This window comes from Papaver somniferum, chromosome 1 (assembly GCF_003573695.1).
Source record: "Papaver somniferum cultivar HN1 chromosome 1, ASM357369v1, whole genome shotgun sequence".
Taxonomy (NCBI): domain Eukaryota; kingdom Viridiplantae; phylum Streptophyta; class Magnoliopsida; order Ranunculales; family Papaveraceae; genus Papaver; species Papaver somniferum.
Window position 1 is genome coordinate 110,222,013 of NC_039358.1, and position 15,480 is coordinate 110,237,492.

Sequence of the window (15,480 nt, forward strand, 5' to 3'; positions counted from 1 at the left end):
TAATAACAACACACTTAATGTGTTGAATTTGAAATTTCTAGGCGTTGAGCATTCAATGAGTTGTACTTTGTACCTAAAAGGTAATATTTTTATACTACTAACATTAACATGTTACAGAAAGTCGGCAAGGTAGAGCTTTCAAACCATGCCGCTACCTATCCGTCGGCAAGGTCGAGCTTACAAACCATGTCGACTTAGTAAAACTCTAATATTGTTTAAAACTGCATAAAAAAAGAATAATTGCTTTGGTGTAGACTTGGAATGTTTTGTTATGATTATTTCAATAACTTGAAAATTTCTTTGATGCTAATAGTGTGTGAAAACGGCTATTGTCATCCTCTAAGAAGGTTTCAATGATTGAAATAAGAGTTTTAAACACTTAACCATTATTGGATTGTGAAAACGGCTATTGTCATCCTCTAAGAAGGTTTCAATGATTGAAATACAGTGTGGTGTTCAAAGCTGGACTAGGTCCCGGGGTTATTCTGCATTTGTGGTTTTCCTGGTTAACAAAGTTCTGGTTTCTGTGTTATTTCTTTTCCGCATTATATTTTGTTATATAATTGAAATATCACAGGTTGTGCGTTAAGATCGATCAATTAGATAATCCTACCTTTGGTTGTTGATATAAATTGATTGACACTTGAATATTGGTCTTTGGTACCGTTCAAGTTATTTCTGTTATATTCAATCAGGATCGCGAATTCCTATTTGGTGATTCCAGATTGAATTGAGAAATAGAGATATCGCTCTTTGATATACTTTCCTATAAGATTGAGTCTGACTGTCTAGTTGATTATCTTGAAAGTATATTGGAGTAAGTCCTCTCAGATTGCCAAACGAAATATGGGGTGTGGTTGTTGTACCCCCGCTTTTTCAGTTGGTATCAGAGCAGGCAAACACTATAAACCTAATAAGTTTGTGTTTGACTGATCCCTAAAGTCTGTCCTCATGGGAAATTTCTTTAGGAAATTTGCTATCGGCATCTGTAGCGCACGCTTCCTTAAAGATTATTCAGAGATTATTATGGACTATACATTTGGGTTCTCATGATAATTTCATTCCATCTAAGACTTTGGAAAACTTAGATGATGAGAAACAATCTAGAGGAAAAATTAAAAGTTCCTCTAAGAAAGGAAGGTCGAGAAAACGTTCTTTACGCTCAAAGATATGGAATCTCACTAGATTAACTCTTAATCTTTTTGAGGAATACCTTCGTGATGGATCAATTGACAAAGATCTATTTAGAGCATTTGAAAATGTTTTTAGATTCTTAGAAAATATTAATTCGGTTAAGAATAAGAATCGCTCTGATAAAGTTCGGTAAATATCAAATCATGCAATCATGATATACGAACTAAACATGTTGTCAACACAAGTGGGTCCAATAAAACGGGTTCTTGTGTTTCTGATACAGGTTTAAGTTATCCGAATAATCTCCTTTCTCGTCATATGAAAAAGAAGTTAGAAAGATCTGTTAACCCTGATTATCATCATTATTATGATTATATCACTGGTACAGTTCACAAATATCAATCGGAAATGGTGCATGAGGGTCTCTCTGCACATCTTGCCACTTGGTAACTTGTTTGGCGCTACCCCATTTGTATATATCTTGACATGGGGAAAGAAACGGTTTGATTTGTTTGTACTTGGGTTAATGTTTTATTTTGTCCTCCCCGGGATAATTGTGAAATAGCTTTCTACTGCACCGTCTTTTCACATGTTTGTGTGCTTTCACGAGTTGCATAACCTTGGTGTTTGAACACCTAAGAAATCCTACATTCCTTTTTTGGGTCGCAGTTCAGAAACGGGTCCAAGCCCATCTTTGTGTATATAAAAGGAGCGGTACGAGTACCTTCCTCTTCCTCCCATCTTGTCCACGTACGTGAACGCTCTAGGGTTCATGAGTTTTCTCCATTAATCATCCTTGGAGATCAAAAAGTGAAAATGGGTTTTCAAGGAACATATCAAGTAAGTCCTCTCTTCCTTTAATCTCTTAATTTCTAGATCTCATGAAGAATTTCAAGGTTTCTAAAGAGGTTTGAAAAAACTTGGGTTGTTCATCTTCTTCTAGCATGAACTTACCAATAGATCAAAGTTCCATTAGAATTAGATTTGTCAATGATTCTTGTGGGAAGGTTTTTGAAAGGATTTCATCTAATGGGTTTATTCTAGAAAAGAAGTTGGATTTTTCTAGTTGGCATAAAGAGGATTTGATATGTTTTGAAAAATTCAATCTTGGAAATATCTTTGATGATCTTGGTGAAGGTGACACTCTTACAAGAATCTTCTATGCTAACATCTATGATGTTATTTATGATGACATGGAATTCAAGACCATGATAAATAGACAAAGGATTCATGTAAATAGAGAGTTGATTTCAAGGATTACTAAAATTCCCTTAGGGAGTTTTCGCCTTCCAAGACCTAGTCATGAAAGACCTTCTTATGAAACCATTTCTATTGGTCTATGTGGTAAGAGTGTTGACTGGAATGAGGGATTCCTACTAATAATCTTAGACTCTCTTTGATGTCCTTTGGTAAACTTGGTATATCTAATCTTTGTCCCTCCACGATTGAGAATTCTCGTTGGAGCCGTGCGTTTGCGGAGTTGGTCTATTTCCTGAGTTGGAAACTCAAAGTCTCGACATTTGTAGGTTTATCATATATCAAATGTTGTCGATGACGTCTTCCAACAAGAAGTTAGGCTATCCTTGCTTTATTGAGCGAATTTGTCGCACCTTCTCTATATCTCCAATTGGAAACTCTGATTGCAACTCCATCGGAACTCCCAAGCTTGTTCGTCCGTGTACTTTCAAACGTATGAAGGAGAATGCTTGCAAGAGACAAAGATGTGACACCCTTGATGGCTCATGTGATTCCTCCTCCATGAATCTTTTTCTTCAAATTCTCAAAGGTGTTTGTAAGATTAGTGCCAAGGTAAGGTGTGTACAAGAACAATTACTTGTGATTGCTACTAAGTTTCCAGAAATCAAGGATGACATGGATAAGATTCAAGCCACTCTTATGGTCTCCTATGATGAAGATGATGACTAGATTTTCGTGATTTATTGGTTTTTGTTTTGATTCAATAGGATTCTTCTTATGAAAATTTATTCTTGTGTTTTTAAGAAGGATAACTAGGGTTTGGAATAGCCATCATTGTGAGTACACATAGCTATTGCCAACGTTTTCATCTTGCAATGTTTTTAGATTTATTTATTTAAATTCTAAAGTTGATTTGGAAGATGATTTTTGCAGTATTAATCTTTATGGTTTTATATATTACAGATTGTTATGGGATATGTTGTTTACGTCCGTAAACCTTGACTGTCCCATACATGTCGGTATGAAAGTATTGATAAAAGATAGAATGAACTTTTGACTACAAAAGTTAAGCCTTTTATGTCATTATGAAAATATTTATGGAAGAAAGGATGAACTTTTGTTTACAAAGATTAAGTCTATTATATGTCATTTGTGCAAATAGTGATGAAAAATAGAATGAATCTATGATTATTCCGCAGTATTGGTCTTTCCCTGATCCACATCTTTGTGTATATACTGTGTTGCTCCGTAAGTTCTCTTATGTTGAGCATGGTCAATTGAATTGATCATTTTCCTTCTGGTTAATTCAATTGAGATTTTTGGATACAAATTCATGTTTCATGTGATTTGTTAATGTCCAAAGAAATCTTTATTTTCTTGTAAAAGTAAGGTCGCTCTTGTTGTTCTTTAGGGAATGACATTTGATGGGGGAGAGTTCTTAATTGAACTTGTGCTTAATTGCCAAATCTTTGTGGGGAGTGCGGCTGTGGAATATTGTAGAGGTTATCTTGTATTTTTATAAACTCCTTGATGAATGCATTTAGCTTCGGCTATATGATGGCATCTAAACAAGTTGATATGTTGTTCTCTTTTGGTCATGAATTATCTCTATGAAAATTTCATGAGGATCCCACTAGTTTTCGTACCTTTGCCAATTTATATTGACAAAAAGGGGGAGATTAATGTGTAGTTCACACTACAAATACATATGGTTTACGGATAAATATGTAAGGGGGAATGGTTTTCATTGTGTGATGAAGTATTGACTAAGGAGGAGTGATACATATCACCATAGTATTTTTGTAAAAGTTGTGATACAATTGAACTTTGATGTTGTGTAATGACACTATGACACTGTATAACAATGATTTAGAGCAACTGTTTTCTCATTGTTATTGCTACGGATCTTCAACAACTATGATGCTCAGTTGAACACATTTGGAATCATTGGAGTACTTGAAAGTGACGAAGATTTCGAGTAATGTTGAAGAACCAAGGAGATCAAGTATTTGGATGAGAAGCTACAAAGTTTTATTATTTTGTAATCCATATGTATTGATAGTTTTGTCACTAAAATTGACAAAAGGGGAGATTGTTAGAGAACTGCTCGGTTGAACTTGCAAAAGTTGCTATCTCAAGCTTGTTTGTCAATATTAGTGATCAAAACTACAAGTCTTGATTTCTAGTCTACTTGTAGATGTCTCGGACTAGGATAGATTGTGTACTTGAGCATTAGACTTCACGACATTCATCATTGAAGATGAAGAACTACTAAGGAGAGCTTGTGGAACTTCATCAACAAAAAGGTATATGGAGACTGAACTCATCTATCACTTGGAAAGTCTATTTCTACTCTATCTCCTATATTGAGACATAAGTCGTATTACGATATAGTTTTCTATTATACACATTTGAGATTTCGAGCTGAGTTTAACTCGCTTACATATTTCTCGGAATATGTGTTGGAAAGCTTTCGCTTCGACCAAGTTCATCTTATATTCTTGACGAAAGTCAAAAGATGATCATGTGAAAATTGTCGAGTAACATATTACATGGTTTGTGTGATACAATCATTTGGTGTAGACTTGGAATGTTTCTTTATGATTATTTCAATAACTTAAAAATTGCTTTGATGCTAATAGTGTGTGAAAAAGGCTATTGTCATCCTATAAGAAGGTTTCAATGATTGAAATAAGAGTTTAGAACACTTAACCATTATTGGATTGTGGATTGTTGTGTACTCTTGCACATATGTTATCCATGTACGGGAACCATAGTATGTGTACCCGTATGCGTACCTGTTGGTTTGAGAAGTATGTGAACCTAACTATGCACACCCGTATGCATACTGGCATAAGGTTCATTTCGGAGATTTTCTACTGGGATTGGAGGTATGTGTACCCGTTCTCTTACTGGCGAAACCCAAACTCAGTGCGGGTATTTCAAGTATGCGTACCCGTTTGCATACTTGAAGGTTAAAGTTCTAAAATCGGTTATGTACATGAACTAATATATTTATATAATAAAAAAGGCGTTCTTTGCAAACCGTGGCTATAATGTTCATGAATTGATTCGAGTGAATCAATCGATTTTGCTTCAATTGTGTTCTTGTATACTTCTATGAGAATATAACAATTGAACAACTCTTTAACTAGTTTCATTTGAGTCATTTGAACTAGTTATGGTTAAGATGAATAAGGTTGATATGAGAGTATTCATATGGCTAACCTTGGTTAACTATTGTTGAGCCAACATGGTGTACACGTTTAGGTACGGGTACATAAACCTAAATGAAGGTATATTTCATTTGTGTGTAACAAGCTAAGTTCGATTTAACGGTTGAAAGATATTAGGTTGAATCTAATCAGGTTTTCATCTAACGGTGAATATTGAATGCTTTGTTACCAAGGTAACTTAGATTGCAAACCATGATTTGAAAATTATATAAAGGAGAACTCTAGCAACTAGGAAACCTAATCCCCACACCTTCTGTGTGATGTTAGTTGTATAAGCTAGAGTTGGTTCTCCTTTAACCTTAGGTTTTTCACGAAACCCTGTAGGTTAACGACTTGAAGACTTCATTGGGATTGTGAAGTCAGACCCAACTATTTTCTCTGTAGTTGCATGTTCTGATTTTACTTCTAATATCGTGTTGAGTACTATCCTCTCTAATATTTTCTCGAGATTTTATCTCCGATAGGTAAGTTTAAAATTAGTCACAAACATCTTCATCTCATCATTTGTGATTCCACAATACCTTGTTTCACTACCATACGATTAAGATTATTGTGAGGTGATTGATAATACTAGGCTGTTCTTCGGGAATATAAGTTTGGTTTATCAATTGGTTCTTGTTCACCTTGATTTATCAAAAGACGGAACAAAACTCGTAGGTATTTCTGTGGGAGACAGTTTTATCTATTCCAATAGACTTTTCTGTGTGAGACAGATTTGTTTATCAAGTCTTCGACTTTGGGTCGTAGCAACTCTTAGTTATGGGTGAGATCATCTAAGGGAATCAAGTGCGTAGTATCCTGCAGGGATCAGATACGTAAGGATCGCAACTATACCTTGAATCATTGTGAGATTGATTAGGGTTCAATTATAGTCCAGTCTGAAGTTCATTGGCAGTAGGCTAGTATCTGTAGCGTCTTAATACAATGTGGTGTTTAAAGCTAGACTAGGTCCTAGGATTTTTCAGCATTTGCGGTTTTCCTCGTTAACAAAATTCTGGTGTCTGTGTTATTTCTTTTCTTCATTATATTTTGTTATATAATTGAAATATCACAGGTTGTGCATTAAGATCAATCAATTAGATAATCCGACCTTTGGTTGTTGATATAAATTGACTGACACTTAAACATTGGTCTTTGGTATCGTTCAACTTATTTCTCTTAATCGGGCTCCCGAATTCCTATTTGTTGATTGCAGATTGAATTGAGAAGTAGAGATATCGCTCTTTGATATACTTTCCTGTAAGATTGAGTCAGACTGTCTAGTTTGAAAAAGCGGGGGTACAACAACCACACCCAATATTTCGTTTGGGAATCTGAATGGAATAAATCCAATATACTTTCAAGAGAATCAACTAGACAGTCAGACTCAATCAAAGAAAAGTATATCCAAGAGTTATATCTCTCTCAACACAATCGAGTTAAACAGAAACAAGTCCGTAAACCTGATTATAGTGTGTGAGTTCTTGGATGGTATCTGTGACGACCAAAGTCATAAACCTTCTTATATAATAGGATTACAACCTAATTGAGGAATCAATTCCAAGCGGACGATTCTAAGAATCTTAATTACATAATACGAACTAAAACCAACTTGAACCCAACACACTGATATCTATAAGTGAAGAACTCTCAAATGATATTAATATATTTGTATTTTGTTTTATAATAAATAAGAATACACATATACAAAAGATTCATAAATGTAACACAGTTCGGTAACGTTTTAAACTACGAAAATAAATATCTTCACGTGCACCATTTCTTTTGGTAGCTGAAACTGAAGTGGGAACGAGTGAGCACATCATCCCAAAATGGTTATCAATGAAAACATATAACTCTCAAGAAATCACTAACATGCTTCACTGTTCTAAAAGAATATAAATTAAAAGAAACAAGAAGAGACAAATCATTCAACTAATTATGCATCATGAAGCAGGTGTCACTCTAACCTCGCCAAACTCATTGGAGAAGACGACACAAGAGCAAATCTAATCAATCATAATAACATCGTCCACACAGAGTGCCCAGACAAACCATGATTCAGAATATTACCATCAAGATCAGAAAGTTAGTCAAACAAGTATAATATGCACACGAGTGATTTTCCCAAAATAAACTAGTATATATAATAACGAAACTGGGAAGAAGACGCCCTACTAGGTACTATTATAACGGGGAAGAAGCCGACATACTTAACTTAGCAAAGAGCCGTGGGGAATCACAGACACTCCATGCAGGGAAATCATATAACACATATTACACGCACATCAAGACTCATACAAGCATTTACTTAGATAGTAAAACATACAAGCATGCCAAAAGTAATAAAGACTCATCATGCTCGCAATAGAAAGAAGACTCAATGATTTCAAGAAGGTTACAGAGTTCCCACCTATTTGATGACAAGCCACGCCTACCTTGTATTCGTCATTCCACTGGTTCATCCTTTGAATCGATCGTTGTCAATAAAGATCAACTGTTAATCACACAATCACTCTAAGAATTTTGCCAATAGGCTCGTACAAGGTTCATAACATAATACCATAGAAGTTTCTAGTTATAGGCTAAGCCAAATAACTAATGGTTTTAAATCTATCAACAGTTCTATCATTTGATATTAAGTAATTAGGGCATAAATAATTATCTACTTATCCAAATGGGGTCATATTGGGTGTTATCGGAAAGCCCTAGAAAAACCCTACAACTATGCAGAAGGAACCAAAACCTAATTCAGACCAGAAATGGTCCAAAAACTTAAAATAAGATAATCTGACACTAACCCTGGTCCACTAAACCGGCCCACTAAACCGACCCACCAAGATACACAGAAGTTGGTCTGACTTGGGAGGTCAGACAGGTCAACTGAGACAGAATCTGACTCGGTCATCTTCTACATCATTACATGAAAATTCTCCAAGCGTTGGAATACTAAAAATCAGTTCAAGTGGTCGATGATATGATTTTTGATTGTGATTGTAGTAAATAGGATTCGTTTCACACTTGTGAAGGAAATGGAATTTTTAGATTTAATAAAAATATATATACAAAAATATTAACAATGGGTGAGAGGTACTGGGACTAAGGATTTGGCTGAATTCACCACACAAGGTTCATTCATATATTCTTTGACAAATAAAACTCAATAAAATTAACATAGACTCTGATTTTGCCAAGATAGATTCTTAAAACATTGATTGTAAGTCCTAAGCATGATGTATCAAAACAACTAAGCTAAGCATACATCATCAAATTAAATAACAACCAATTAATTCAAATCATATTTTAATTTTAGATTAACGCAAAAGTCATAAAAAATAATAAAATAAATTACCCCAAGGATGAAATTCAGCCTCCTCCGTCGTCCCAGTGTTGGGTTTTAGCTCCTCATGATGAAAACACGCTCAAAATATATTTTTATAGCTCAAATGGTGTTTACAATGGAGAGAAAATGAGAAAATGGTGTAAAACTGTAATCTGCGACGCACAAAAAGCGTCACAGAATGAACGATAAAACACAAGTGCTGCTGATGTTTAGACTGCACTGCGACCCACGGCTGTGCGTCTTAGACATTGTTGATAAACCACTGTCCTTGCGAGTCTGTTCTTCGTGTTCTTGGTGTTCTTCATCATCAGCAGCAGCAGAAACAGAGTTTCATCAACTTTTGATTTCTGCTTCTCTGGACCTTCTCTCGACCCCAAACTCTCGACACCTCTTCTATGAGTCCCCAGCACTCTATATATACTCCACAGGATCAAGAAGTCTCGCTATAACTCGAGATAATTCTCTCTTAACTCGGTTTGATGAAAAAATATTCTGGGAATATTTTCTTCCCTGATTTAGATTCTCACGCGTAGATTTCCATCCTGGTCACTCTAGAAATGTTTACACACGACCCACAATGTTGTTAGATCCCTCATGCATGAGCAGAACACGCTCAAATATTCTCCAATCCCGTGTCCAACCCGTGTTTCCCTGTTTTGCATTCCGTTAATTATCCAGCTAATTCTGGCCAAATTTGATCGAACCAAAAGCCCAAAACGTGTTTGCTAGGACATATCACAACTTCCTACCAAAAATCAGACATTGAATCTCCCTAGAACACGTTCAACAATTCGATCAAAAATCTGCGGAAGTGTTCTCCATTTTCCCGCCAAAAACAAAATTCAAATGGAGAAGATGACCTCCCCCTAATCCTGTATTGGGGTGCGAATAGCAGATGCCTTTTGGGGTGACCTCGGGTGCCCCTTAGTAATTGAGGTGCCCCTTATCCAACGGTGAGAGTCCGAATAACACGTGTCCTCTGGGGCTTTTACCAATTTTTCGAGCCGAATTTTCCAAAAAATGTTTATTTTCCAAAGGTGCCTACAAACACATAAAACACCAAAATTAGTACGAACTCGAATGCCAACAATATATAGTATTGAGATCAAATTAAACACAAAAATGTGTCTATCAGTCGACTTCCAAGGTCTCTATACTATTCAATACACATTATAAAGGATCAAACTTAGGCTCTATAAAATCACAGGTTCACTATCTACAAGTTTACCCTACTGAATATTTTCCATATCCTACTGGAACATATCCAGACGAGCTCATCCTTATTGACACTTGCGACTGTTTACACACAGTTTCGGTCGCGACTAGCCATTTTCAACCGTCGATATCTCACTCGTTTCTTAACCAAAATGAACAAGCTTTATATGCACTGAAAGAACAGAAAATGAACTACAATAAACATTTATAGAGCTAACTCTAATTCAATTGTTAAGGTGCCTAGAAATGTCTCTACATATATATCAGAGAAACATAAGTTCCCATAAACTCATGGTTTTCAAATATCATGAACATAATTAATTCTAATCTATTTCATAATTCAACACAAACCCAATCATTGATTAACTAATATAACAGGTTATAAATGTTACCTTGATTATTTAAAACATGATTGCATCCTCTAACCACAAAACATCTTCATCGTACTTATCCACTCTTTATCAAGACTCCAATTAATTTCATCAAAAGTAACTCCCCTCATAATTCAATTTATTTCTCTCTTCTTCATAATAACAATAGCATCTCCATTTCTACAAACATATCTACTCGTCTATTACCTGCCCCTAAATTTCTATATGAAATCTCTTTTCCTCACAATCATCTATCAAGATCAAATCCTCATCTTTCTCTCAAGTTTCCCTATCTCTTATCTCTATCTCTTTTGGTTCATTTTAAATCATACTCTCTATATACACTCCCTCTCACTAACTCTTTGTTTTAATCTCAAAACAACACCACCACCTTGATTTTCCTATAACTCCACCGAGGTGCTAAAAGCATGACGAGATAAACTCAAAACGTTGTTTGATTAATTCTCATTAAATAAATTATTTACACCTCTTTTACACCCCCAACATATTAATACTAATCATGAGATTTAGATTAACCCTAAACCTAATTAATTAGTCTTAATACTAATAGAATACAAACTATAACTTACCATTAATTTGGTCAAACCCGAGGTCAAAACAGTTTGACTGAAGTCAATTTTATGTCATGCAAACTTCCGACTACATATTTTCTTTGTCCGATGTCCGATTAATGCGTTCTAGTAGTCCATATCGCGTAACTTTTAGAGACATATCTATTGGTTCTAATTTCGTAAACAAATTATTGTTGAATAATGTAAGGATCCTCAAGCTCGTCAACGCTATTAGACTAGTTAAGAGACGATTTGCAGCTTTTTACTCGATTAGTTAATATATATTTTAATCAATAATTTAGATTCGAAACTAGTATCACTAGATAGGTCTCGAAAAGTTAAGCGCGTTGGACTACTCGAACGTGTCATTCGGATACCGGACGAATAAGATATCGTCCGATAAGTATTAAAGGAAAAAAAAAACTAAATTCAGCCTTTGACCGACCTGGGGATGCCCATATCCAAAACTTGGACGTCGTAGTAATCTCGTTTTCCTTATCATCAAAACGTGTCGAAGAGAAAATCATTCTCTCTTTTCTTTTCTCTTTCTTTCTTCTTCCTTCTTCTTCTCTGTTCTTTCTCATTCCTTCTCTGCCGATATCAGTTCAGAAGAACTGAGTTATCTTTGTGTGTGAAATTCATAGAAAATTAGGTAGCTTGATGAATCGAAGAAGATGAAGTTATAATTGGGGTTGTTCAAGCTTCAGGAGAAGAAGAAGGTGATGTTAATCTTGAATTGAAGTTAGGGTTTCTGAAGTTAGGGTTCGTGTAGAACTGATGATGATATATTGTTGCTAATGGATGAAGAACTGAGGGGTTACTATTGATTTGATGAAGTGAAGCTGTTCTGATGATGAATCGAATAGAAAAGGTAAATCAGAGATTTAATTAGGGTTTTTGTTTTGATATTTCTATATGAAATTGTTGTTATTCGATTGTTTTATTACTTAGGTTTGTTCTTAATTGAAATAGAGATAGTTGTGTGAGATTTAATTTCAAAATTAGGGTTTTGGTGATTCAGTTTTGAAGATGAAGATTATGACTCCTGAGTAGGGAAATTTCAAATAAAGAAGAAGTATTGAGTGGTGGTGATTGAATTTAGGTTATTAAATTTAAGGTTTGAATTTGAGAAAGATAGAAACTAGTGGTGTAGAACTGTTATTGAAAATGTTTGGATTTTGAGGTTGCTGTGTACATTAGTGTTGTCGGGAAGTAGAGCCACAGGTGATGAACATGAAGGAGTTGAAGATATTGTAGAGTTGTAGTTGCAACTCAAATGTTTGTGCAGGGTTGTTTAAGTTAAAGATAGAGGAATGGAGTGAACCGGTGATGATGGTGATCTGAAGAAGGTAATATGCAGTGGCAGTTGAGATGGAGATGAGTCTGGATTGAAGGTATTGATTATTATTAAAGCAGTGACAGTTATTGTTGAGGTTGGATGAATAGGTGCTGGTGTATTCACAAAAATGGAACTGTAAACATTAGTGTTCGCAGGCGCACGGGTGGCTAGTATTGATGTTGTTGAAGATATTGGAAGTAGTTACAGTTCTTGTGATAGATGAATGTTAGGCTATGACTTGGAGGTTGAATTAAGTGATGATGCCGGTCTATGGATACTTTAAAGTTTGTATTGGTGTTGTTATAGATGGATAGTTGTTATCTGTTGCTGGTAAATGCTCAGGAGTTACTTGAATGAAATATGAAGCATGGTTAGATAATGAGTTGGAATTGCATCTTCAGTTGAGAGCAAGGATTTGATAGTGTTGATGCAGTTAGAACTATGACAGAAGATTTGAAAGAATATTTTATGAACATATGAAGACTGGATTGTTGTATTGAATGTATTTGAGGTTGAGTTGGGTGGGGTATTGGAATTAGAATTAGAAATGGTGATTATATTATTTGAACTGAATCAAGGAAGTGATGTTTTGGTTTTGTATTTTGCTAAGAGTGTTATAATTGCATTTGATCTTGATATGCTTGGTATTGCATCCTTTTAGTATTGGCAGGTTAGGTGTTGCAGTTGGTGTTTTAGTGCTCTTTGGCCTGAGCAGTGACTCTGGCCTGTGCAAGGGCTTTATTCTTGAGCCTTGCTACTGATTCAGTGTGTCTAACATAGTTAATCTGACAGAGTTGAATCGGTGTTGACTCACCGAGTTCCATATCTTGACCTGAGTCGACTCAGTTGACCTTTGACTTGGATTGTTGACCTGACCTTGGATGTGGACTGTTAGTTGACCCTTTGATCGTCAGTGACCGTTAGTTGACTCTGATGAACTGGGCCTTAGATTAATGGGCCGGTTTAGTAGACTTGGGCTTAGACCTAAGTTTCTTACTTAATGGTTGGACCCTTATGGCCTGAATTAACATTTGGTTCCTTCTACAAAGTTGTAGATACTCATTACACGTATCTATTGGACTATAGAACCAACCTAATTGGATTAGTAAACCTTTGTATGCTAAGGTTGATAATGAAAAGGGTGTAGAACCATAAATGGGCTTAGAACCATTAGATAGTTCACTTAACCTATAACTAGAGAATTGTATAAGATTATGTTATGAGCCTTGTGTGAGCCTTTTGGCTAATCTATTAGAGTTCTTGTGTGATTAACAGTTACTCTTTATTAACGATCGAATCAAACGATGAACTAGTGGATTGTAGATCTCGAGGTAGGCGTGGCTTGTCATCTAATCAGGTGTGTACTGTGTAACCTTCTTGTAATCATTGAGCATTCTTTTTAATGCGAGCATGATGTGTCATTACCTCTTATGAGCATATTTGTGTGTAAATTATTGGGTATGTTGTGTAATATGTATTGTGTGGATTCTCCAAATGTTATATCTATTTTTATGCTTATTATAGCCCAGATGAGGCAATATCGTTATATAGGGGAATATTACCTTTTACAATTTCTTGTGAGAATCCTTTCGTTTGCATATTATGCTTGATTGCAAAATCTTTGGGACTTATGATGGTAGTTCTTGAATCATGATTTGTATGGGCACTCTGTGTGGATGGCGCTATCATTCGAGTCTGGAGTTATTCTGCTTTCGCCTTCTCCAATGAGTTTGGCAAGGTCTGAGTGACATATTTTTGGTTTGTTCTAGTTTCACTTTTGTAGATCATCCGGTGGTGGTCTTTCACGGATATTGTTATTATCGTACACAATATCTGAGGAGGTAGAATTGGAATGACCTTTCTTTCATGTATGTTATATTACGGTGCTTGCTGATTGCTAAGTGAAAAATTTGATGTGTGTTTGTGTGAGTTCCCCGCGAGGAGTGACTGTGGTCTCCCCACAGCTCCTTGCTAAGTCTTATAGATGAGGCATTACATAGCACGGGAAGTGCATATAATAGCTATCTAGCGCGTAAAGCAAAATATTATTACTTTTTATTTTATAACCTAATTTATGTCGTTAATGACCCAGACGAGGAAATAGTATATCGTGGTATTTGGGGAAATTACTCTTACACACGTTATGCACGATGACATGTTTAAATTACTACTTCTTTAGAACTGTGAAGCATATTAGTGATTACTTGATAGTTACATTTTTTCGTTGAGCCCCCTTTTTGGGATGATGTGCTCATTCGTTCCAACTTTAGTTTCAGTATTCAGAAGAAAAGGCGCACGTGAAGATATTCGTTTCCGTAGCGTAAAGTTTCAGCGAATTGAAGATGTTTATTTATATTTTATATATGTATAATTTCTCTGTAAACAACACATGGTTATATTTGTATCACATGAGAGATCTTCATTTATACTTATCAGAGTGTATGGGTTTTTTGCTTTTATACTTAGCTTACGTAGTCTAGATTCTTAAGATCGTTAGTCTAGATTTTATGCTTCAATTAGTTTGTAATCCTACTAGCTAAGCAGGTTTAGTACTTGGGGCATCACAAATAAAGTTTGTATTAATTATTATTCATATTTAATTAATCGAATCATTAGCGATTAAATCGTCTCTTGATCGGTCAATTAGCATTGACGAGCTTGCGAATCCTTACATTCTACCAACCTTATAAGAATTTCCGTCTTCGAAAATTAAATCGATTTACCTCGCATTGTATGTACTTCCCATACTTACAAACGTACGAAATCCAACTCATGTCAAATGAGTTCGATCGAAGCAACATGAAATAAAAGATAATCTACATGGAACTCTACAACATAGATCTAAATTTTATAGATATAGGTTCAAACTACAATAATTTATATTCTAAAGGGTTAGTATGTCTAAGTTCTCCACACTAATATTTATAGTCTAATATTTAGGAATTTATTAATTTGATGTAATTTCATGTTTGTTATATATTTATCCATAAAACTAATCCAAATTTGATTTCACATCAGTTTATAATATCTAATATTTTAACTTTAATATTCGGTCCGCGGGTTATAACCCCAAAGGGGTTATAACCCATCTACA

At 35.2% G+C, this 15,480-nt stretch overlaps 1 long non-coding RNA gene across 2 annotated transcripts; it reads left to right on the forward strand.

The window, feature by feature from the left end:
* Nucleotides 1-11,579: 11,579 nt before the first annotated feature.
* Nucleotides 11,580-15,010, forward strand: LOC113296329. 2 transcript variants are annotated; one of them, XR_003333039.1, is made up of 3 exons: nucleotides 11,580-11,918; nucleotides 13,662-13,743; nucleotides 14,657-15,010. It is a non-coding gene; the product is annotated as an uncharacterized LOC113296329 (long non-coding RNA). The 2 variants fall into 2 exon arrangements; XR_003333038.1 differs by having other exon boundaries at nucleotides 14,663-15,010.
* Nucleotides 15,011-15,480: the final 470 nt, after the last annotated feature.